This window comes from Phyllobates terribilis, unplaced genomic scaffold (assembly GCF_046119375.1).
Source record: "Phyllobates terribilis strain yellow unplaced genomic scaffold, ASM4611937v1 Scaffold_3__8_contigs__length_932513732, whole genome shotgun sequence".
Lineage (NCBI taxonomy): Eukaryota > Metazoa > Chordata > Amphibia > Anura > Dendrobatidae > Phyllobates > Phyllobates terribilis.
The window spans coordinates 432,777,403-432,801,484 of record NW_027362763.1 but is presented as its reverse complement, the minus strand read 5'-3'; the positions used below and the strand labels follow the sequence as shown (position 1 = coordinate 432,801,484).

Here is a 24,082-nt window from a genome sequence, read left to right as displayed (position 1 = left end):
CCCTCCACGTAGGCCCTGGGGTGGCTACAGGGCATCGATGATCCGGCGTTGGACCACGTCTTCAGCCACCTCCACGGGTTTTCATTCTGTGGTCCGGACAAAGGGGCACTTAACAGGTGCAACTATTTACAAGGTACTGTTCCGGTTATTCATTGTCCATAACCTGTCAGTCCATGACCCTGTCGGGTAACTTGAGAAACATAATTATTATTCATGCAACAAACATAAAACATTTCAACATTTGCAATATACAGGTATATGTCATTTTTTTTTTTTTTTTAGATTCTCCAGCGAGCGGGCATCTGACCTCTAGTGCTCCTGGTGGACCTACGTAACACACTATCTGGTGGTGTTCTTTCTGGGTCCCCTGTTTCCCCCCCTTGTGTAGTGGGCTCGCTAGTGTCTGCACTACAGGTGTTTGGAGATGTTACGGGGAGGTTGGGCAGCTTTCTGCGTACTCTTTGGCTTACCACGGGCACGGCAGGCTCACTACTAGCAGAGGGTTGATTCTCCTGGGCTGCTGGTATGGCATCTTCTGCCACCGGGGCCGGTTGCCCTTCCAACACTACTTGCTCTTCTGTAGGCCCTTGAGGGGCTGGCTGGACAAAGGTAAGGACGGGTACCACAATAGCGTTGTTAATTTGTGTCCAGGACCGGGGAAATTCTCAGAGTACTGTACTGACCATTTCTTCCCTTTCCTCTGAGGGTGGAGGGCTATCTTGGTCTTCATCAGTGCTTTGCAGCTGCTCGGGACACTTCTTCAGGTGGTCTCTGGAGACAGTGGCTGTGGTCTCTCTTCCATCCTTACTGATAATGCATACTTTTGGATTTTCATGGCTTGAGGGCAGTACTGTGTACGAGTCTTTCTCCCACTGGTCATCCAACTTATGGAGCTGCCTCTTCCTCTTCAAGACCCACTCTCCGGGTGCCAGGGGAACAGCGGGAGCATGCTGGTTGTAAGTCCTCTCTTGCCTTTCTCTTGCTTGAGACAGACTTCTCTCAACACTCTCCTGCACTTTCCGGTACTGCTGCTGCCGTTCTGTATCCCAGTCTGCCTCTGGCGAGGTGTCCTCGGGTGTCAGGACTCCCATATCCAGGTCAATAGGCAGCTTACCAGGTCTTGCTCTCATTAGGTAAGCCGGGGTGCAGTTGGTGGAATTTACTGGGATGTGGTTATACAAGTCCACCAGATCAGGCAGTTTTTCAGGCCACAGGGGCAACGTTTTCAGCAAGTCTATCACCACCTGGTTCATCTTCTCGCACAATCTGTTGGTTTGGGGGTGATAGGGCGTTGTCCTTATCTTCTTGCAGTCATTCAGGTTGCAGAACTCCTGGAAGACCTCCGCTTTGAAGGCTGGACCTTGGTCAGTCAACACTTGCTCCGGATACCCGTGTGGACGGCAGAAGTGCTGCTGGAAGGCTCTAGCTGCCGTCTGAGCCGTTAAGTCTTTGACAGGGACCACCACCAGGAACCGGGAGTAGTGGTCTACGACGTTGAGGGCGTAGACGTACCCGGACCTACTTGGAGCCAGCTTCACATGGTCCAGGGCTACCAGTTCTAGTGGCTGCTTGGTGATGATGGGCTGCAGGGGAGTCTTCTGGCTGGCACGGTCCTTTCTTCTCAGGTTGCACGGGCCGCAGTCTCTGCACCATCTCTCAATGGCCCCTCTCATGCCTACCCAGAAGAACCGTTCACGCAACAGGAACTCCAACTTCTTCCATCCAAAGTGCCCTGCTCTGTCGTGGTATGCCTCTAGGACCATAGCCGCGTCTCGTCTCGAGACCACTAACTGCCAGGTCAGCTCGTGTCCGGGAGTTGACAATTCTCCGGCACAACTTCCCCTTGTAGAGAAACAGTTTACTCTTCTCCTTCCACAGCTGTTTGGTCTCTTCCGGAGCGTCTGGGTCAAGGCGGGCATCAGCCTGTGTCAGCATCTCTTTTACCAGGCGGACGGCTGGGTCACTGTCTTGCGTCTCCGCCCAGCTGTAGTGGGGTAAGGGATTGAACGTGGCAGAGTGCTTGTCCCTTACACAGTGGGAACACTGGGTAATCCCATGACGGTGGAACGCAGGGAGTTCAATCTCTTCCAGTTCTTCTGGATCTTCCCCTCCGTCCGGCAAGTTCGGCATCCTGGACAGGGCGTCTGTGTTGGCATTTGTGCGTCCCACCCGGTATTTGATGGCAAACTCATAGTTGGACAGCCTGGTCATCCATCTTTGCTCCAGGGCACCAAGTCTTGCAGTGTCCAGGTGTGTCAACGGGTTGTTGTCCGTGTACACAGTGAACTTGGCAGAGGCAAGGTAATGTTTGAAACGTTCCATCACTGCCCACATAACTGCCAGGAACTCTAGCTTAAAGGAGCTATAATTCTCAGGGTTTCTCTCTGTGGGCCATAGTTTTCGGCTGGCGTAAGCAATTACCCACTCTCTGCCCTGCTGGATCTGGGATAGTACGGCTCCCAGCCCCACGTTACTGGCGTCCGTGTGGAGGATGAAAGGCTGGCCGTAATCAGGGTAAGCCAGGATCTCATCCCCCGTGAGGGCCATCTTCAGCTGGCAGAAAGACTCCTCTTCCAGCTTGTCCCACCTGAAGGGCGGCTTCCTATTCTTGGTCTTTGACTGACCTAACAGGAGGTCTTGCATAGGGGCTGCCATTTTGGTGAACCCGGGGATGAATCTTCGGTAGTAGCCTACCAACCCGAGGAACTGCCGCACTTCCTTTATGCTAGAGGGTCTTGTCCGGCCCTTTTCACTGTGATCTTATCAGGGTCTGGAGCTACTCCGTCAGCACTCACCACGTGTCCCAGGTACTGTACCTTTGGTTTTAGTAGATGACACTTGGAGGGTTTCACCTTTAGGTCGTAGCCTGCCAGGGCGTCAAACACCTCTGCCAGGTGTTTCAGATGGTCCTCATATGTTTTGGAATACACGATGACATCGTCCAGGTATAGCAGGACCGTCTCGAAATTCCTGTGCCCCAGACAGCACTCCATCAACCGCTGGAAGGTTCCTGGTGCGTTGCAGAGCCCGAACGGCATACAGTTGAATTTGCTGAGACCCATCGGGGTGGTGAACGCGGTCTTCTCCTTGTCAGCCTCTGCTACAGGAACCTGCCAGTACGGGCTAGTAAGATCCAAAGTGGAGAAGAAGTTAGCAGACTTTAATGCAGCTAAAGATTCCTCTATCCTAGGTAACGGGTACGCATCTTTGTGTGTGATACCGTTGACCTTTCTGTAATCTACACACATTCTCATGGTGCCATCTTTCTTTTTCACAAGAACTAGTGGAGCTGCCCAGGGGCTACAGCTGTCCCTGATTACCCCAGCCTCCTTCATTTCTCGCAACATTCCCTTGGCATTCTGATAGTGTGCAGGGGGTACAGGTCGGTATCTTTCCTTTATGGGTGGATGGTCTCCCATTGGGATGTGGTGTTCTACCCCCTTTACTTGCCCAAAGTCTAGCGGGTGTTTGCTAAAGACTCTTTCGTACTCCTGAACCACCCGGTAGACTCCCTGTTTTTGGTGTGAGGGAGTGGAGTGGGAGTGGTGCCCACATGCAGCTTCTGACACCAGTCCTCCATTTGTTTCTTGGAGCCGTTACCCTCCTCTGGTTGAGATAGAGGCAAGGGTTCCACGGCCTTTACAGAGTTTTGGTTAACGGTGAACAATTTGGCTAGAGTGGCATACCGGGGCAAGTATACTTCTCTTTCCCCAATGTTTAGGATGCGGACGGGTACCCTCCCATGGCGTTCATCGACCACCCCCCGCGCTGTCAAAATGGTGGGCCTACTGTCTGAGTAGACGGGTTCTACCATGGCTTGGTAGTCCCTTCCTCTTAACCCGATTGCAGTCCGGCACCAGATCATCATCTCACTTTCTGGGGGCATGGCGATAGGGAACGGGTCACTCATCCTAACACTACCAATCTCACCACCAGACAGTTCTACCTGTTGCCTTTTCATCAGGGCTCTGATCTCTTTTTGTAGGACACGCTGCTGGCTGGAGCTGGCGTTCATCGCAACCTGCTGTAATATGACAATTATCTCTGCAAGACAATTTTCAATAACATTAGTAGGTTATCTTAGGGTGGCTTTCACGACGGTCAATGTCCACAATAATCAGTCCTTGCGCTGGCAGTTCAACTTTACCAATTTTTATGGTCACCTCCTTGAATCCCACCTGCGGCACAGGCTGACCATTGCTGGCGATGATGCTCAAATCGTTATCTGGGTAGCGGGTAATATCTGAGTCATTCCAGTACCGCTTAAAAAGCACATAAGGGATGGTGGTTACCTGTGACCCGGTGTCCAGTAGTGCACTCATAGGAATACCATCCAGCACCACAGGCAAGACCGGTCGTCCCCCTACGTACTTATCACGCCAGCTCGATGGGCCTGATGGTCTTATGCCTGGTGGTCGGCCCTCTGCCCCAGGTTGGGCCCGTTTAAATGACAGTACCTTGCCATATGTCCTGGTTGGTTGCAGCAGCGGCAGATGGGTTATCCGTCCTGGTCGTAGCGGTCACTGGGCCTTCCTCTGGACGATGGAATCCTCCTCTGTCTGCACCAAGGGACGTCCTCCGGACTGGAAGCCAGCTGGATCTTTCCTGGAGGGGACACCTGTAAAGACTGCACAGTTCTGGTTAGCGCAGCAACGCTTTTGGTCAGATCTTGGACCTGATGGTGCAGGTCTGCAGCCGGGGCTTTGTCCAAAGCCTGTGCATCAGCTCCCACAGGCTCTGCAGACAAGGGCGCCGCCTCCTGGTGATAGGTGATAGCGGGGCGCCTGTGGGTTACAGCGCCACCTGGTGCCGGTTCTTGGAGCACCCGGATGGCTCTGTCTTTAAACTGCGCAAAGTCTAAATCAGGGTTCTGCAAGGCCATTACACGCAACTGTGTTCGGTGGGCGCTGGACTGTAAACCCTCAATGAACTGTTAAGCTGTTGACTGATCCTCATTCCGCACGCTGTCAGGGTCTGCCTGCTTAATGGCTCTCAGGGCCTCCTGCAAATTCAAAGCATAGTCCCGTATACTGTCTTGTGCCCGTTGTTTACATCCATAAAATTTTAGCTTGATCTCTGCTGAGGTGCGGGTATCAAAAGTGTCCTTTAGACGGGCCAGTATTTCCTTTACAGTCCCCTTTTCCCTGGCTGACCAGGACTTCACTTCTCTTTGGGCTGCTCCGATTAACTGACCTATCAGGATGCTCACTTTTTGTTCCTCGGACAGGGGGTATACTTTGAATAGGCTATTCAGTCTTTCTTTAAAGTCGCTCAGGGTATGCGACTCCCCTGAGTACTGGGGTAACCATGCCGCTCCGGGGATATACGGCATCGTGAACGGCATCACTGCGGCAGCAGCCGCGCTGGCGGTGGGAGCTCCCTCCATTCCTGGTGTCTTCCTCCCCCCTAGTTAACCGTGGCCTACCTTCCGTTGCTTCTTCTCCGAAGGCCGCGGCTCCGCAGGCGATCGTCGGGACCTTGCGTCGCGCGCTGGTGACGTCGGCGTCCGCTGGGCTCCTTCCAAGACCTTGCGCAGCGTCAGTACGTAAGGCGGGGCATCAGCTCTCGCTCGCTTTTGGCGTCCACGCCCCTCTTCTTCCCGCGCGGCGTCGCAAAAATGGCGCCCAATGGCGGGAAAATGGCTGCAGATGGTGGGAAAACGGCTGCTGATGGCGGGAAACTTCACCACGGTAAGTATCACAGTCTTTCTTCAGGCACGCAGTACCCGGTGGTTGCGGGCACGAAATCCTGCCGACTACGCCAAAGTTGACGCGCCCCCTGGGCCGTGTGTGGGGGAATACCAGGAGCCGGGTCTCTGTGTAATGCTGGGGGTTTGTAGTCTCCATGGCGGCGACCCGGTCCCGTGGCTCAGGGTGGTCAAACCAGTGGCGGGTCTGTTTATTTGGTTTTTAATATTTAAATGTCCGACTACGCCAGCCGTGGATTGCGGCCACTGAGAACCGCCGCTGCAGGGCAGACCACTGAGGCTGATGTTGGGTGCGCAGCAGAGGGTAGTATAACTCCCCATGGGAGGAGTATAGCCTCAGGGCAGCGTGTGTAGATGGTGAGGGTTGTGGTGCATGGGCGCAGCAGAAATGACTCAGAGTCCGTGCAGTGCAGTTCAGGGTCTTTACTGTTGGTAATGAAGAAGGCCCTGCCGGAAGTACTGGCTAACATTAGAGGCCTGGTCAGTCTGTGAGCGAACAAGAGTCCCCCTGGCCAGGTGGAGGTGTAGGCCTTCCCGTCTGACTGCACTCTTCCTGGCTACCTTGCTGTAGTTGTGTAGTAGCCCACGTCCCTGAGTGTACCGTGTGGTGCTCTATCAGCTCCAATCCTTGGCTCTCCGCTCCTGTGTTGCCTCCAGAGCTCCTTGCTCTGACTAGACTTGACTCGACTCGACTCTCCTAACCCCGCCCTAGATCCAGTTTATAAAGGGCAGGTTCCTCCCCTCCCTGGACTGGGGCAGGAGGCGTTGCATGCAACAGTGCTCCTGACCAGGAAAACCCATGCTCGCCCTCAGACATGGTATTTCTATCACTGTGGCAACCAGACCCCCTGGGGTGCCACATAAACACCTGCCACATGATACAATGCTCGTTTTTTATATCAGGTAGATATCTGGATACATTTGATATCTGGCATAGATTTTCGACGTAAGTACATCAGCCCCATCAGACTGTATTGTGAAATCTGGTGACAGATCCCCTTTAAAGCTTATCTCCACTTTCAAAAGAAAATCGATAAAAGTGCAAGACTTAACATTAAAACTGGTTTTCTAAGCCTATTAGAGATTTTTGCTGATAAAACACAGTATGGCCTGCCCGAGGTGTGTGCTGTGGATGAATGAAACCAAGCACCAACCTGCTCATTGCTCTTAGCTCCCACTTTCAGTGCAAGAGCGAGTGCTGTAAGCTTCTATGATACCTGCTTCCGCACTGAAGATGGTAGCCTAGCACCAGGGCAGAACGCTGCATAGTTCAGGGCAGCCTACAACATGGACCCCATGTGGTCCATGCTGTGTATTTGCCACAAAAATGTCTAATAGAGTGATTTGCGTTATGTATTTCATATCTCTTTGATGGTAAAAGGTTTATAAAGGAAATATCTAAAAGACAAAAACTTTTTTTTTAGATAAATGTCTTATTCAGTTTTGTGTCTGGATAAAAGTCGTCAGTGTCATTTTACCTCCAAAACACTTATTAGCCAGGAATTTAATGCTGCAGATATGTAAAGAATTTTTCTGGCTTCAGAAAAGCAGCTCAACATTTATCTCATGTCTCCAGGTACACAGCTCTCAGAATAAATAGCTGATTATTAAAGGAAATCTGTTAGGAAGATCAACCCTCCTAAGCCATCTATATGGTGTAATGCAGTGATTTGCTGGCATTACGGTAATTGTCTAGGATGTGTTTTACCTGACCATATACCTTCCCCCTCAGGTGACTGGTCACGTGACTGTGACATCGCACAGGTCCTGTATGCACAGTAAAGGTCTGTACATATGACTGGGACAGCACACAGGACCTATACACACAGCTGACTGATCACATGACTGTGACATCAGCAAGGTCCTGTCAGTATGTGTGTGTGCACAGGATATATAAACCCTGGTAATTTGAGACAGGTGGTTCGGTGAGAGAGGCGTAAGGCCTGTTCCCGTGTGTGTGGGATCACCGTTCGTGTGAGGCCTAGTGAGGCCGAGAGTGAAGCCTGGCAGCCTGGAAGGCCGAGCCTGGATCCGGTGCGTGGATGTCAGTGGCCTTTGAGGGAGAGCCGGCTTGGTGCAGAACCCTGAAAGGCGCAGGCTGGATGTCAAGTGTGGAAGACATACCAGTAGCCTACGAGGGGACAACGGCTAGAGACCCCCACGTGGGAAAGCCGCAAAGCCACAGTGGTGGCGGAATAAACGGACTGTAGCAGCCAAAACCCGCTAAAGGTAAAAACGCTGCGTTATATGGACATTTATGTTGTTGCCTAGCCGAGGGCTATAACGGGAGCCAAGTGGACGTATCTGTCGCTGGAAAGGCTCCCGAGTGTGATGTGTGTAATATGCCGGTCTGCCACTTGAGAAGCTCCCGGAGGTGATAGGTGTAAACATGCCGGGCGTATACTAAGATGGACTGTGTGATTAGCGGTTTATGACGAAATAATAAACTGCATTGTGAATTATTGGAAGGACATTGCTTATGTGCCTTAATTGACCCGGTGCAGCGAGTATCCCCCATTATGATGACTAGCGCTGCCTTACATGTGGTTCGAGAATGCGGGCAACGGCAGCCCGGTTGCTAGCGGCAACGACAACCCGGTTGCTAGGGGCAACGGCACAGGACGACGAGTGTGGATAAAGCATCTTGCTGCAACTCGGCGGGGTTGCGAAGATTGTCGTCGCACTCAAATCCGGTTGTTTGCTGCAACTCGGCGGGGTTGCGAAGATTGGCGTCGCACTCAAACCTGGTTTGCTGTGGCTCGGCGGGGCTCACAAAATTAAAAGCATCTGGCTGCAACTCGGCGGGGTTGCGAAGATTATCGTCGCACTCAAACCTGGTTTGCGGTGGCTCGGCGGGGCCACGAATATTTTTTCCGGGAGAGCGGTGAAGTTCTAGTGTGAACAGCGTACCGCGATGGCTGTGAGCAAAGCAGCAGATCTGTCTGGAGCTATTGAGCGGTTGAAGGGCCCGTTGGGACCGGAACAGGTATTTGGGAAACTTTTACTGGACATGGTGCAGGAACCGCAGGAGCTGTGGGCACCATATGGAATGGCGGCAGTGGACCATTCTATGGACTCTCCGGGGGCGCCAGTGTTGTCCCAGAGTGCCCGGGGAGGTGGTAAGAGATGTTGTGAACTGAGTCCTAAGACTACTGCTGATTTTTTGTGTAAAAATTACCCTGCTGGTGTGGTTGTTAAAAAGGGGGCGGAGTCTAAAAAAGGGGTGGATTTTCACAAGAGTGTGGACTGCAGAAAACTGGAAATTGTTACTGGTTGTGGGTTGGTACCTCCTAAAAATGACAATGTGACCGTTGATAATGGGGTAACTCCAGTAGAAGGGGGTGACGTCAAAGTGGGAGGTGACCTGTTAGTCCACAACACCATGGGGAGTGACACAGACCCCGTAGCTGACTGTGACACTATGAAAGTAAAAAGTGAGTTCGGTCAGGAGGGGTAGACGAGGGGAGAGAGTCCCCCTCTCGTAGTCAACGGCGCAAGGGCCACAAAAAGGTTGCTCCGGTAGTACTCCCTGAAAATGAAAATAAAGAGAATATAGTACTGTGTGCCTATACTTCAAGTGCGGATCCTCCTTTAGAGGTAGAAGAGGAGATGACGTTGCCAGTAGCAACCTCCGGTACGGTACTGAGACTGACGGATCAGGATCCGACAGCCCTGAAAGGAGAGGCGGCCAGTCATGACCAAGAGCTGGAGCCTATCAGGCCGCAGTGTCAGATTGACGTGCAGCAGTTATGTGAAAACCTGGGGAACGTGTCCTCAGACCAGCTGAACCTGGAGTCTGAGCAGCAGAAAATATACCAGGTTATGAGGAACTGGCAGCGAGACATGGAGGGAAGCAACGCGGAAATTAACCATTGGAAGGAAATGTTCTACGGAATTAAGGAGGACTGCCGCAAAATCAAGGAGGAGGTTTTTCAATTACAGATTGACAAAGCGGTGTGTGAAGATGAGTTATGCGAGGTGAAAGATCGCTTCTCCCTGGTACAGTTAGAGCTGTCTGCCCTCAAAGAGGCGCTGCAGCATGAAGTTGCTGGGCGTGAACAAAACCCAGAACGTTTGCGCAAACAGTTCAACCAGGAGCTGTGTGACTCCTAGAGGAGGATAAGGCGGGTGCAGAGCAAGTGCGTCAAGTGGGTGAGACCACTCTGCAAGAGCCCCGTGAGGAGAATGATGATCTCCGTGGAAAGACCCTTGGTCTGGAAGCTCAGGTGAAGGAGCTACAGATGTCCTGTGAAACTCTCCAGAGGGTGGAGGCGTGCCTTAAAGAAACAGTCAGCAAGATGGAAGCTGAGCGGAAAAAGATGGAGGAGTCCATCGGAGAAGCCACAGACCAGGGCCAGGAGTTGGCCGCTGGTGATGGGAGGTATGAAGCAGATACCTCCTCGAGTGATGCGAGCTTGGATGATTCGGTGGAAGTAAGAGCCGAGATCAGGGAGCTCAAGGAATTGCTTCAGGCCCATTTGAAGCAAGAGAGGTCTGAGAGAACTCTACTGTTAAAAGAGCAGTTGAAGCAGGAAGAGCTTCAGAGACAGGCCGCTGAGAGGCGAGTGACGGAACTAGAGGAAGAGGTTTCCGGGCTCAAAAGTCGCCTGACAAAGTATCACTCGGTGAACGAGGCCTCCTTGGAGAAGGAAAAGGGCAAACACGTTGCGCTCACTCCCTTATACCATGAGAAGGTGGACCTGAGGAGAGCTAAGAGCATGGTAACAGAAGATAAATATGAAGTGGAAGTGGTCAAGACGAAAATTCGTGAATTTGTAGCTGTGAGTCAGCTCAGGGTAAGCATACAGGGGGAAGAAGCTGAAAGTCAGTTATCCCTGAACCCTGAGCTGGTTGATCGTCTGGAAACAACTGGTGAGACCGAAACGTCTTGGTACAAATGCCTCGTAGATGTACCCGAGGATTTGAGGGAAGAATGCACCCGTGAGTCCGTGCATGAAGAGTTTAAGAAGGCTGTGGGAGCCTGTAAGGTGTACTTGACCTCCGAAGCTAAACAGCTGGGGGTTCTGTCCATGACCGAAGTCACAGTGAAGAGGGTGGCGATCCTAAGTGATATGCATTGGCGATGTATTCGCACGAAGCGGTTTCTCCGGTTGAAGACGGAACAAGCCGTTAGACAACTAGAGCTGATGAGGAAAGCTCACAGTATGCGTGAAGAGGTCATCCGGGTGCCTCATGTTCTGGTGAGAAAGCTCATTGGGAGAAGCGGTCGAGCCATGCAGATGATGGTCAAGAAGTCTGGTGTGGTGAAAGTAAGCAGTCCACGTGATCATCAGGACTGGAGACCAGACGAAGACGGCATGGTGTCCTTCTCCGCTGTAGGAACAGAAGAAAGCCTAGAATATATACGCATGCTGATTGAATACCGAGTGACCTACCTGCAGGAGGTAGAACAATTGAATCTCGCTAGACTGCGAGTAGATAGACAGCATCATCTGAGCAGCAGAAGATGGAAGCCGTCTAGAAATAGTGAGACCCGACAGAGAAAGGGCCCCCTAAATAACAGAACAGCTACAGCTGGAGTTAGGGACCTTTCAAGATGTCCTGAGAGTAGTGGGCGTGGGTTTAGAGGTAGTGAGACCTCCAGTAACTCAGGTTTGAGCAGCCCATACAAACAACCCCATAGAGGACGCGACAGTACGGAGTCGAACCGGACCTTAGATACCAGGGCATGTGAGTCACACCGCTGTAAGACTGACCGCTGGGAGCGGGGGAGGTCTGACAAGATTATGACTGACCGCTGGGAGCGGGGGAGACCTGACAAGGTTACAACTGACCGCTGGGAGCGGGGGAGCTCTGACAAGGTTACGACCCGGAAAGGTGACCCGACGAAGTCAGTGACAGTGACAAATGGTAGGTCCCTAAGGAATGGGCTAATGTCATTGACTAATATTCCAGGGGCTGAACAGCGCAATTGACAAGTACATGGTCTCGGTATGAGCTGTGGGATATGAGGTGATTGTGTATATTATGTGTTCAACCCCACAAGTTTGAACAGATGGGGGGGATATGTAATGCAGCGACTTGCTGGCATTACGGTAATGGTCTAGGATGTGTTTTACCTGACCATATACCTTCCCCCTCAGGTGACTGGTCACGTGACTGTGACATCGCACAGGTCCTGTATGCACAGTAAAGGTCTGTACATATGACTGGGACAGCACACTGGACCTATACACACAGCTGACTGATCACATGACTGTGACATCAGCAAGGTCCTGTCAGTATGTGTGTGTGTGTGTGCACAGGATATATAAACCCTGGTAATTTGAGACAGGTGGTTCGGTGAGAGAGGCGTAAGGCCTGTTCCCGTGTGTCTGGGAACACTGTTCGTGTGAGGCCTAGTGAGGCCGAGAGTGAAGCCTGGCAGCCTGGAAGGCCGAGCCTGGATCCGGTGCGTGGATGTCAGTGGCCTTTGAGGGAGAGCCGGCTTAGCGCAGAACCCTGAAAGGCGCAGGCTGGATGTCAAGTGTGGAAGACATACCAGTAGCCTACGAGGGGACGACGGCTAGAGACCCCCACCTGGGAAAGCCGCAAAGCCACAGTGGTGGCGGAATAAACGGACTGTAGCAGCCAAAACCCGCTAAAGGTAAAAACGCTGCGTTATATGGACATTTATGTTGTTGCCTAGCCGAGGGCTATAACGGGAGCCAAGTGGACGTATCTGTCGCTGGAAAGGCTCCCGAGTGTGATGTGTGTAATATGCCGGTCTGCCACTTGAGAAGCTCCCGGAGGTGATAGGTGTAAACATGCCGGGCGTATACTAAGATGGACTGTGTGATTAGCGGTTTATGCCGAAATAATAAACTGCATTGTGAATTATCGGAAGGACATTGCTTATGTGCCTTAATTGACCCGGTGCAGCGAGTATCCCCCATTATGATGACTAGCGCTGCCTTCCAATGGGTATGCAGGTCATAGAAGTTCAATAAAAGTTGAATAAAATGATACCTTGACATTTTAAATTTGTTAAGATCTCTGGCTGGATACTGATCTCCCTGAAAATCTGCCTTCAGAGATTATTTTAAATGAAAGAGGGCATTACCCATGTGAGACATGTAATGACAGTCTGCTCTCTATTGATCTACATGTCTCACACTGGTAACGCCACCTTTCATTTTGAAATAGGCTGTGGAGACAGATTCTCAGGGAGATCAGTGTCCAATTCATACATCTTTAGGTTATGTGCCCACGATGCAGAAATGCTCCGGATTTTTCCTGAGCGTTTCTGCATCTCCCTGGCAGAGAAAATGCATGCGGATTGTACATGCGGATTGTACATGCGTTTTTCCTGCCAGGGACAAGCGGATGTGAAGCGTTCTTCACATGCATTTCCGCATGCGGGTTGTCAAGCGCTTTCCAAGCGATTTTAGCATCACTTGGAAAGTGCTTGTCAACTTGGTCACACTATATAAATCCATGCAACCGGCATGGATTTATATAGTGTGACCAAGTTATAGTAAAAGAATGGTACAAAATAAAAAATAAACCTTATACTCACCTTCCAATGGCCCCCGGTCTCCGCACATGCAGATTATCATTAGGGAACATAGCAGACCTTCTACCAAGCTTTTTTTTAAGCATTTCTGCAGCGGAATCGCCGCTGCGGAAACGTTTAAAAACGCATAGTGGGCACACAGCCTAACAGCTCATTTATATATAAGAAAAATGTGGATTTCTCTGGAATAAGACATTGGATCGCAGATATCAAGGTATGAGTTTATTCAACTTTTTATGACTTACATGCCCATATAGACGGCTTAGGAGGGTTGATCCTATTGACAGATTTCCTTTAAAGTGTTATTTCCTTCATGTTAAGCTATCACCCATCCACAGTATAGGTGATAACTTGCGGATAGATAGAGGTCTGACCATCTTGGACCCTTACAGATTCCGAGAATGGAGCTGTTAATGGCCCCATCAGAATGAAGCAATGGTCATACTGATGCTCTATTTTTTTCTCTATAGGCTAAAAAGCAGAGTGCTGTACTCGGATATGTGTAGCAGGCCAATAGAAAATGAATGAGGGAGCACATGCGCACAGCTACCACTCCATTCTGACTATGCAATTTAGAGCCCAGTTCTCAGGATTAGTGGAGTGGTCACAACAATCAAATGCCCTCCAATTTTGTTAAAGTGGTTGTCTTATTTTATCTATATTTTAACAAATGTTTTGGGGACATGGTTTTGTGAAACTTACTAATATATAAGTATTAAAGATGATCATCCTTCGGGAAGCTCCATCTGTTTGTTAGTACAGACTTCCTCACAGACTGCACAGTCTTCCTATTTTCAAAATGGCTACTGATGGAAGGTCATGTGACCAGACTTGTCAAGCAGCCTCCTCCAGTCATAAGCACACATAACAAATCTGTTTTTCAATTGGAGGAGGCTGATGGGCAGATCTGGTCATATGTTCTTCCATCAGCAGCCATTTTGAGAACAGCAGAGCTGTTCAGTCAGTGAGGAAGACTTTAGTAACAAGTGTAGGAGAACAACCCGTGATACTGATATATTAGTAACTGCCACAAAATCATGTCCTCAACCTATTTCTTGAAATAAAGGGGACAAACCCTTAATTCTTTATATTTTCATTGAATTCATTTATACATATTCTAAAGACTACCGCTAAGGTGTCTTAGTTAAAGCAAAACAAATCAAATTTGTCCAGACTTCTGTTACAAGAGAGATCAAACCATCCCATGTATTAATCCAGAAAGAAAGGATATCCTTCATCCAAATTCCTTCCATTTTCCAGTGGCTGCACCACAGTGACCCCTAACTTCCACTGAGTCTGCAAAAACTCCTCCCTTGCACGGTCATAGTAGACTATATACTGTTAAAATCCTCATAATTGCCAACATTTGAGGGGATGTTTAAGTCCTGCCCTCAACGCCACCTCTTCTCCCAGGAACCCCTTTAGCCTTCCTTCAAAGCCCTCCCAAAACGCCCCCTAGCTCACTCATTATTTACAAAAACCCTGCCCCCTCTCCTCCCAGTAAGGCCCACACCCCTCCTGGGAACACCGCTGGCCTACATGGGGTCTACATAAATCCCAAAGCCTTTCTGCTTATAAGTCTTGGGAAATTTGGAACAGTTAGAAAGTAGACCTTTTTGGACAATGTATAACCATGTATAAAACTTCAGAAGTCAACAAAATATAATAAAGTTGAGAACAATCTCCAAGATGATTTTATTATTTATAATATGGATTCATTCAGTGTTGCATTTTATGATGATGTAATGTTTACTTAATATTTTTCTTGAATTTTATATCACACTACACTCACGTTGTTACTGATGCCAATAACTCAGTGAGAATGCCTTGAGTGCGTAACAATAGATTTCCTACGTTCACGTTTCCCTGCTCATCTCTAGCTGTTTTCTTTCCTCCTACTCCTTATTTGGCCTGGTGAAGAGCTGTAGCAGGTGTTTGCTGCAGAGATTAGTTTAACAAGGGCGGAAGGTCAGTCCAGATTTTCTATTCCTTTACAGGCAGGAAAGACAAGTGTACTGGACAACAGTATATAGAAACCGGTTATTATGAGAACTCTTTCCATTATGCATATTGTTTACCGTGGCTTGTGTATTTATACTTTGTAAGAAACCATGTACAGTGTTGTGGTTTAAGTCTAGATTAGGGACTATTATTATTACCGCCTGCTTGTTTAATTAAAGCCGACAGTCCGGAAAACATTGCCTAACATGAGCATAGAGCAAGTCCAGCAAAACTCTTCAAGAACAAAACAATGTAAAGGGTAATCTAAGAATTGTATGACTTTGTTATATACCAGAAGACGAAAAAGTTAATTAATTTCAACAGATTATACTAATTTGTAATTCTAAGGGAAATCAAGGTGTGAAAGGATTCTAGTGGAAAATACACACTTGGAGCTACTCAGTGGCGGTTGGATAGAGACATCAGAGGGCCCCTGTGCAAGAACATTACATGAGCACTTTGCAGTCCAATAATTTATAATAATGCACAATTTCACCCATTTTGGAGGTGGAATTGGGCCCCCTTACCTCGAGGGCCCTTGTGCGGCTGCATAGGTTGCATCAATGGTATATCCACCCCTGGAGCAACTTCTGAGAGGGGTGGTACACTTTAAGAACAAAATGTTTGTATGTGTTCTTGATGCAATTATATATAACTTAAAAATGTATCTCAGATACCAAAGCTGCACTGATGTCCCCATTTTACCTCAATCCTGGATTTCAGAAGCTCCACATATGGCCTTGTGCTTGCGACAGGAGGGATAGCTAATACTAGAGAAGAGAGAGAGAGGATTCAAAAAGACCTAAATAAACTGGAGCAGTGGGCAGCAACCAACAGAATGGTTTTTAACAGGGAAAAATGCAAAGTACTACATCTGGGCAATAAAAATGAAAAAAGCATATACAGAATGGGTGGAATAGAGCTAAGCAACAGTACATGTGAAAAAGACTTAGGTATACTAATAGATCATAGACTGAACATGAGTCAACAGTGTGATGCAGCAGCAAAAAAGGCAAATACAATTCTGGGATGTATTAACAGAAGCATACAGTCTAGATCACGTGAAGTCATTATCGGTCTTTACTCCTCTTTGGTCAGACCTCATCTGGAATACTGTGTACAGTTTTGGGCACCACATTTTAAAAAAGACATAGACAAACTGGAGCAAGTTCAGAGAAGAGCGACCAGAATGGTGACTGGTCTGCAAACCATGTCCTATGAGGAACGGTTGCAGGATTTGGGATTGTTTAGCTTGCAAAAAAGAAGACTGAGAGGAGACTTAATAGCTGTCTACAAATATCTCAAGGGCTGTCACATTGTAGAAGGATCATCTTTATTCTCATTTGCACAAGGAAAGACTAGAAGCAATGGGATGAAACTAAATGGGAGGAGACACAGATTAGATATTAGAAAAAACTTTTTGACAGTTAGGGTGATTAATGAGTGGAACAGGCTGCCACGAAAGGTGGTGATTTCCCCTTCAATGGACGTCTTCAAACAGAGGCTGGACAGACATCTGTCTGAGATGATTTAGTGAATCCTGCTTTGAGCAGGGGGTTGGACCAGATGACCCAGGAGGTCCCCTCCAACTCTACCATTCTATGATTCTATGATTCTATGACAGGAAAGCATTTCCTGTGTCGGAAACATCATCAGATTTGCAGCTACATGGGGAAGGCTAACTGCCTATTTCAACAAGTAAGGCAACCACCTTCTTTATCTATACATAAGCTTTGACAGAGAAGGTTGGCGTAGCTATGGAATGAGCAGTTAGCCAACTCTCTTCACACATAGCTCTGATGACCTGCCAACACAGAAAACTCTCCCGTGTTTAGCATAGACCCAGACGTGAAGCTGAATCCAAGACTGAGCGTGAAACAGGGACATCAGTGAAATTTTGGTAGCATAAGTAAAAAAAGAAGGGTTATCAAATTACATCAAGAACACATCCAAATAATCATTGTCCTTCTCCGACAACCCCATTAAACCAGTGCTTGGGCCTCACTGATGAGACCTCACAGAATTGGTCAGCTGTCGAGGCAGTTTTGACTGAGATAATTATATAATAAATGTAATCTTTATCTAGATCCTTCAACCTTTAGAGACATAACCTTTTAGTTTGTATTTATGTTAATGTTCTGTTTCAAAGTAAATAAGCTATTTTTTTTTAAATTTTAGAATGGGCCTATGACATATAGTGAGGTCCAGGCATTACCATTTTCTAGCTGTAAAGACCTTTGTTGAAAAACATTTAAAAGCCTATTATCTAGTATTAAAGGGAGTCTCTCACCCACAAAATGCTAATTCAACCACTTAAACAGGTATGTAGAGGACTTAGCCCATTCATAAATTATACTTGGGCAGTTATACTTGGGCAGCATAGTGGCTCAGTGGTTAGCATTGTTACTTTGCTGCCCTGGAGTCTCGGGTTCAAATCCCACCATAGACAACATCTGTAAGGTGGTTGTATGTTCTCACTGTGTTTGCATGGGTTTTCTTTGGGTTCTCACTCCAAAGAGATTATTATTTAACAGCCTTCATCTCGATCTCAGGCCATGCAGACTTGACAGATGAACAATCTGTAGGAAGATTGATCTCGTCAAGCAAGCCTAGAAAGGTAAACCAGTGTCTTCTCCACTGTTATCTTGATTGTATTAAGCCATTGGGTTGAGATCTGTCTCTTTGCCTTGTTCGCTCTATTCTTCTGACCATGATGTCCTTCTCCAGTGATTGCTCTCGTCGTATGATGTGTTCAAAGTAAGCAAGTCTGCCATTCTTTCTTACTGTACATCAGACAGAAGCCATCGATGAGAGTGCACACAGAAACTGAGAAGAGCTGTGCTCCTACAGTGTCACTGCAGAGGTGCCGAGCTCCTGATTAAGTTCAGGCAGGGCTCCCTTGAGCACTGTCAATCAAGATATACAAATTGAGGGAGCATAACGGGAAGCCCCCTCATTTGCAAAATAAATTATTTCTGGAAACTAAGCCACTAAATTCAGGTATGATTTTTATAGGGGCTAAGTCCACTAAATACCTGTATAGCATTTTTATATCTACCAATCTGTTCCATTTTAAAAGAACCACTAACTTGAAATGTGTTGAAACTATTACAGCTAATTTTTCTTAGAATGGTAGATGATCCCTCTCATAAGGACAAAGTGTCAATCCAAATCATGCCATCTGTCCACATATTAAGTACCTGCTGTTTAACCCCTTTCCAACCCATGACGTCTTAGTACGCACATTTGCGTACCCCCGGTTCAGTGAGGACTGCTGCGCTGAGCCCTCACTGAACCGAGCACATGTCAGCTGATTCTTACAGCTGACATGTGCCCGCAACAGCCGCGGGTGGAATCGCGATCCACCCGCGGCTGTTAACATGTTAAATACCGCTGTCAATCTCCGACAGCGGCATTTAACGTGCGCTTCCGGGTTGCGCGTCATAAGCCCCGCCCATTGGCGACCCCGTCACGTGATCGCGGGTCGCCGATGGGCGAACATGACAACCCAGGGTCTGCAGCAGACGCCTGCGGTTGACATGATCTGGTCGCTATGAGCGCTACCTAGTGGTCGGCGCTCATAGCACAGGACCATTTCTGCTGCATGTAGGGGATCTGCTCGTCCCCTGTATGTAGCAGAGACGATCAGACAACTGCTGCTTCTAGTCTCCTATGGAGACTATTGAAGCATGCAGTAAGTGAAAAAAAAATGTTTTTAAAAATATAAAAAAAATAAAAAAAATATAAAAGTTTAAATCACCCCCCTTTCGCCCCATTCAAAATAAAATATAAAAAAAAAAACCCACATACACATATTTAATATCGCCGCGTTCAGAATCGCCCGATCTATCAATATAAAAAAAGAATTAATCCGATCGGTAAACGGTTTAACGAGAAAAAAATTCTAAACGCCAGAATTAAGTTTTTTGGTCGCCGCAAAATTGCAATAAAATGCAATAACGGGTGATCAAAACATCGGGTCTAACCCAAAATGTTATCAATAAAAACGTCAGCCCGGCGCGCAAAAAATAAGCCCTCACCCAGCCCCTGATCACGAAAAATGGAGATGCTACAGGTATCGGAAAATGGTGCTATTTTTTTTTAGTTTTTTTTACCAAATTTTGGAATTTTTTTTCACCACTTAAATATAAAATAACCTATACATGTTTGGTGTCTACGAACTCGTAATGACCTGGAGAATAAGAATGGCAGGTCAGTTTTAGCATTCAGTGAACGTGGTAAAAAAAATAAATAAAAAACAACTGTGGTATTGCACTTTTTTTGCAATTTTACCGCACTTGGAATTTTTTTCCCGTTTTCTCATACACGATATGGTAAAACTAGTAATGGCGTTGAAAAGTCCAACTTCTCCCGCAAAAAATAAGCCCTCACATAGCCATATTGTCCAAAAAATAAAAACGCTATGGCTCTGGGAACAAGGGGAGCAAAAAATGAAAAAGCAAAAACGACAAAACCCAAGGTTACGAAGGGGTTAAACTATATATATTGAAAGTGATGCAGTTCTCCCAATAAAACATCCATCACACAGAAAAAGTGGTCTTATCATAGATCATAGAAACAATTGTGTAGAGAGGCTACACGATTTTGTCCAAGCAGAAATAATGTAGTAGGGAAAAGTGTTGCTTTCCAGGTTTTGTAAATGTGACTATCATAAATATCCAAATGAGCGTGTTCAGATGTTTCTAACATTTCCATTCATCTCTACGCAGAGGAAAAGCTCATGCTTGTCCTGTCCTCTTATCGAGAACATAGACTTGGGGCCACTAAATGAGGGCAGTGGTGGTGGTCCCAGAGGTCAGACTTGGACCTAACTTAATTAATATTCTGTTGAAGACAACCCCTTTTAATTATCTTTAATTATCTTAAAAAAATCAGTAGGAATTATGATAGAGGGTGGGAGACTCACGGAGATAAAATACTATCATTTTTAAAGCAGGATCTGATAAAAAACCTGGAGTCCACTTAAGAGTTTACCATGATTAAGGCTTTTCTAAGCTGAAACGCGGAGCGTTTTTTTTTACTCTGTTTGCCCATATGGTGTGAATTGGCTCTTTTTGTAAGTGCATTTTTTATGGAAATATCATCCTTCAAATAAATGGAAATTTTAATTACATCACATCGCTGGAGTCTCCTCACTCGCTGGATTTTGGTCTGAAGTTGCACGTAAGAGTTTAGTTACATGTTTCTCAGGCTGTGTCTGGAATGTAATATGACCTGCATGTTTCTGGATCAGCCATGAGCATTTTGCAGCTCTTGAAGTCACATATTAGGTAACCATTGTACAAGTCTGGTTCCTCCATGGCTGTGCAAGTATCTCTAAGGCTATGTGCCCACGAAGCAGAAATGCTCAGGATTTTTTCCTGAGCGTTTCTGCATCTCCCTGGCAGAAAAAAACGCATGCGGATTGTACACGCGTTTTTCCTGCCAGGGACATGCGGATGTGAAACGTTCTTCACTTGCATTTCCGCATGCGGGTTGTCAAGCGCTTTCCAAGCAATTTTAGCATCACTTGGAAAGTGCTTGACAACTTGGTCACACTATATAAATCCATGCAAAAGCCATGGATTTATATAGTGTGACCGAGAGAATGTGAAAAAATAAAAAAATAAAAATATACTTACCCTCCGATGGCCCGCGCTGTCTTGCTTCGCTCGGTCCCGGCTGCCGGTAGCGGTAGAGTGAAGGACCTGCCGACGTCAGCGACGCGTGACCCGTCACATGACTCTGACGTCAGCACAGGTCCTTCATTCCATCGCGAAGTGCCGGGAAGCAAGGAGGAGCGCACCTCGGGCCGCCAGAAGGTAGGTATACATTTATTTTTTTATTTTATTCTTTTTTTACAGCTTTTTTAATGGTACCTGGGTGTGGATGAGACTCTCCTCTCCTCCACACCCGGGTACCATCCGCACATTAGAACAATTGCGCCTATTACGCAAGTACAGATGCAGTCTTGCGGAATTGGCGCGTTCTAATGCAAGTCAATGGCGGCGAAAACGCAGCACTTCCGCAAAGTAATTGGTAGTGCTGCGTTTTTTTCCGCAATGATAATCCACAGCGGAAATTTCCGCAGCATGTGCACAGCACATACAGATTATCATTGGGGGACATGGCAGGCCTTCTAACATGCGTTTTTTAAGCGTTTCTGCAGCGTTTTTGCCGCTGCGGAAACGCTTAAAAAACGCATCGTGGGTATACAGCCTTAATCTTCAGCATAGAGGTAAAATAAGATTGTTATATTTTAATATACTGGACTACTGAATAGTAGAGACGAGCTGATCGATCCGTGGAGGATCGAGTTTGAGTCGAATTCCCTGAAATCTGCAGTTGCACATGAATTTGAACAATATGTGATAAGATTCACGGTTCACAATTGAAAAAGAAAAATGCCCAGGGGTTAATTGTCTGCGGTTTCCAGTAATTTTGCTCACTACATGCCTGTGGTGTCCGGGATGTCTTCCTGGCTGTCTACAGCTTTCAGTTCCAGTTACCCACCTGCCTACGGTTTCCAGTATTGCTACCTACTTGCCTGCGGTTTTCAGTATCAACCTGCCTGCGGTTTCCAGGACGTGTTCCTGGCACCTTTGTCACTCCAGAGTTGTGTCTGCTACATGTCCCCGGTCTTCTAGGACCTCTTCTACGTGTCCGCCTGCGATTTTCTGGACGTCTTCCTGGCTGTGTGCAGCTTCCATGGTATTAGACTTTCTTGTCACTCCGGAGTATTGTCTGCTACCTGTCTATGTCTCCATGACGCCTCCTGTTTGCCTACGTTTGTCAGTAACTCTGCTATTTGTCTGAGGTCTTCAGTATCTCTGCAATCTGTCTGTGGTTTACAGTACTTTTTAAAACTTTTAGTTTATATTTTACATGTCTGTGTTCCACGTGCTCCATCTGGCTGCTGCACCGAAGCCCATGACTCATGAGCCTACCCGGACCTTGAGGTTGGAGGATCCACCTCTCCATATGAACCTGCTGTTCGTAACAGAATACCAAGACCATGGATCCCAATGGGATGGCTGTACAACACTGTTGCCATGGCTCACTGACTTTTTTTGGCCCCGGTCCATTTGATTTTGTGGTGCTCACGTTGGGGCTTGCAATTAGCCCAGCTTGATCAATGTGTTATATTTCCTGGGCCTAAAGAAAGGCTCCCTAGAAACCCACCTGTATCTTGGTATTGCTTTAAGACTTGAAGTAACTCTCTTAGTTTGCTGTGCACATTTCCATTCCACATTCATGTGTATAGGATTTTTGTCGTTTGTATGTAGGAGGCTATGTGGAGGCTCACACTGTATGTAGGAGGCTATACGGGGGTTCATACTGTATATAAGAGGCTATGTGGCGACTCCATACTGAATGTAGGAGGCTATGTGGGGGCTCATACTATATATAGAGAAGCAATATGGGGGCTCATACTGTATATAGGGAGCTATGTAGGAGCTCATATTGTATATAGGAGGCTATATGTGTGTGGGCTCTTACAATATATAGGGGGCTGTGTGTGGGCTCATATGATATATAGGGGGATGTCAGCATACGTAATTCTGCTCAATATTAAGTGATACAAGTAATACTAATATAAATAATTAGAATTAATATGTCAACATTAATATTAAGCAGAATTAATTTCAGCCTATTGGTTCGGCCCTCTACAACAGTCATGGTATCTCATGTGGCCCCTCTGGAAAATTAATCGCCCTTCCCTGTTATACAGAAATAGACCCGTGACACTTGTACCACATTAAAAGAGAAAGGCGACGGTTTAATTTGGGATATCGTGTGCCAAAATTTGGTGTATCCCTTTGGACTAACAAAAGTAACTAATATGTGATGTAAACTGAAAATGCCTCAAATTTATCAAACAGCATGAGTCACTTTGATACATTTGGTGCATTTTAAGACTGGATATGGTTTAAGTTTGCGCTGTTTAAAAGTTAGACAGTTTGAGTCAATCTGCCCCTAAGTTCACTAACAATCCCAGCTTTCTGCTGCTGTTGTTTCCACCAGCTGTTCTTGCATTAGATATACATCCTTGCTAGTGCTTCTCTTGCTGCAGGCTCCCATATCCACAATCCTGCTTCTCCATACCAGAAAGCTGGCCAGCTATATTTTACTTATCTAGCAGTGCATTCTTATATGCTTACCATAGGCACCGAGACCAGGGCTTCATCGCCAAGATTGAATCTCCCGATGTTTGCAAATCAACTATTGATCCTGCATTGAGCCACTAATGCCATCTGCAGGTGTTTATCTAAAATGGGACCTGCAGAATTCAGCAGCTGTATCTAAGGCCACTTCAGCAATGCAGAGGGGAAGATGGGTAGGGTTTGCATCAATGTAACACTGGCATGTTGGGCAAAATTGACAGGATTTAATTTTATGATTAAAAGAAAAGAGATGCGCTGCAAACCACTCATAAAATACAAAAAGAGTGATTCCTACCTGTCTTAGAGAAAATGGTAGTCCAAATGAAGCACTTCAGATATAGGCGTGCAGCTTCCAGGGGTCCTTTGAAGAAGTCACAACTGCAACTAGAGATGATGGACAAGTGCCGGAGTTTGTAGAACAAGCCGTGAGTATTGCAGAAAATGGGTTCAAACGGCGTGTTAATGACGCGCCCCCTGGGCCGTGGGGTACTCGGTGCCGGGTCGGTCGGTGCAGGGGATGTCACAGTGGCGGTGACCCGGTCTGTGACCCAGGTCGGTCAATAAAAGGGGGATTAAAGTTTTTATATATATAATGTTCGTGACGTCACCTGTGGTATGCGGCTATATGGAGCTGCCGCTGCGGTGCAGATCCTCTGGAGCTGATGGTGATGCAGCAGAGTTGGTTCAGCTCTC

At 47.2% G+C, this 24,082-nt stretch overlaps 1 protein-coding gene across 2 annotated transcripts in view; it reads left to right on the top strand.

Moving 5' to 3' along the window:
• Nucleotides 1–24,082, top strand: part of RRAGD (Ras related GTP binding D) — an 87,607-nt gene that overhangs the window by 2,497 nt on the left and 61,028 nt on the right. Inside the window, exon 1 of one of the 2 annotated variants that reach the window (XM_073675700.1) lies at nt 17,823–17,841. The exons of the other annotated variant lie outside the window; for it this stretch is intronic. The gene's annotated coding sequence lies outside the window, so the exon portion shown is untranslated. Of the gene's footprint in view, nt 1–17,822; nt 17,842–24,082 lie in introns of those variants that run through there. 2 annotated transcript variants of the gene reach the window in all.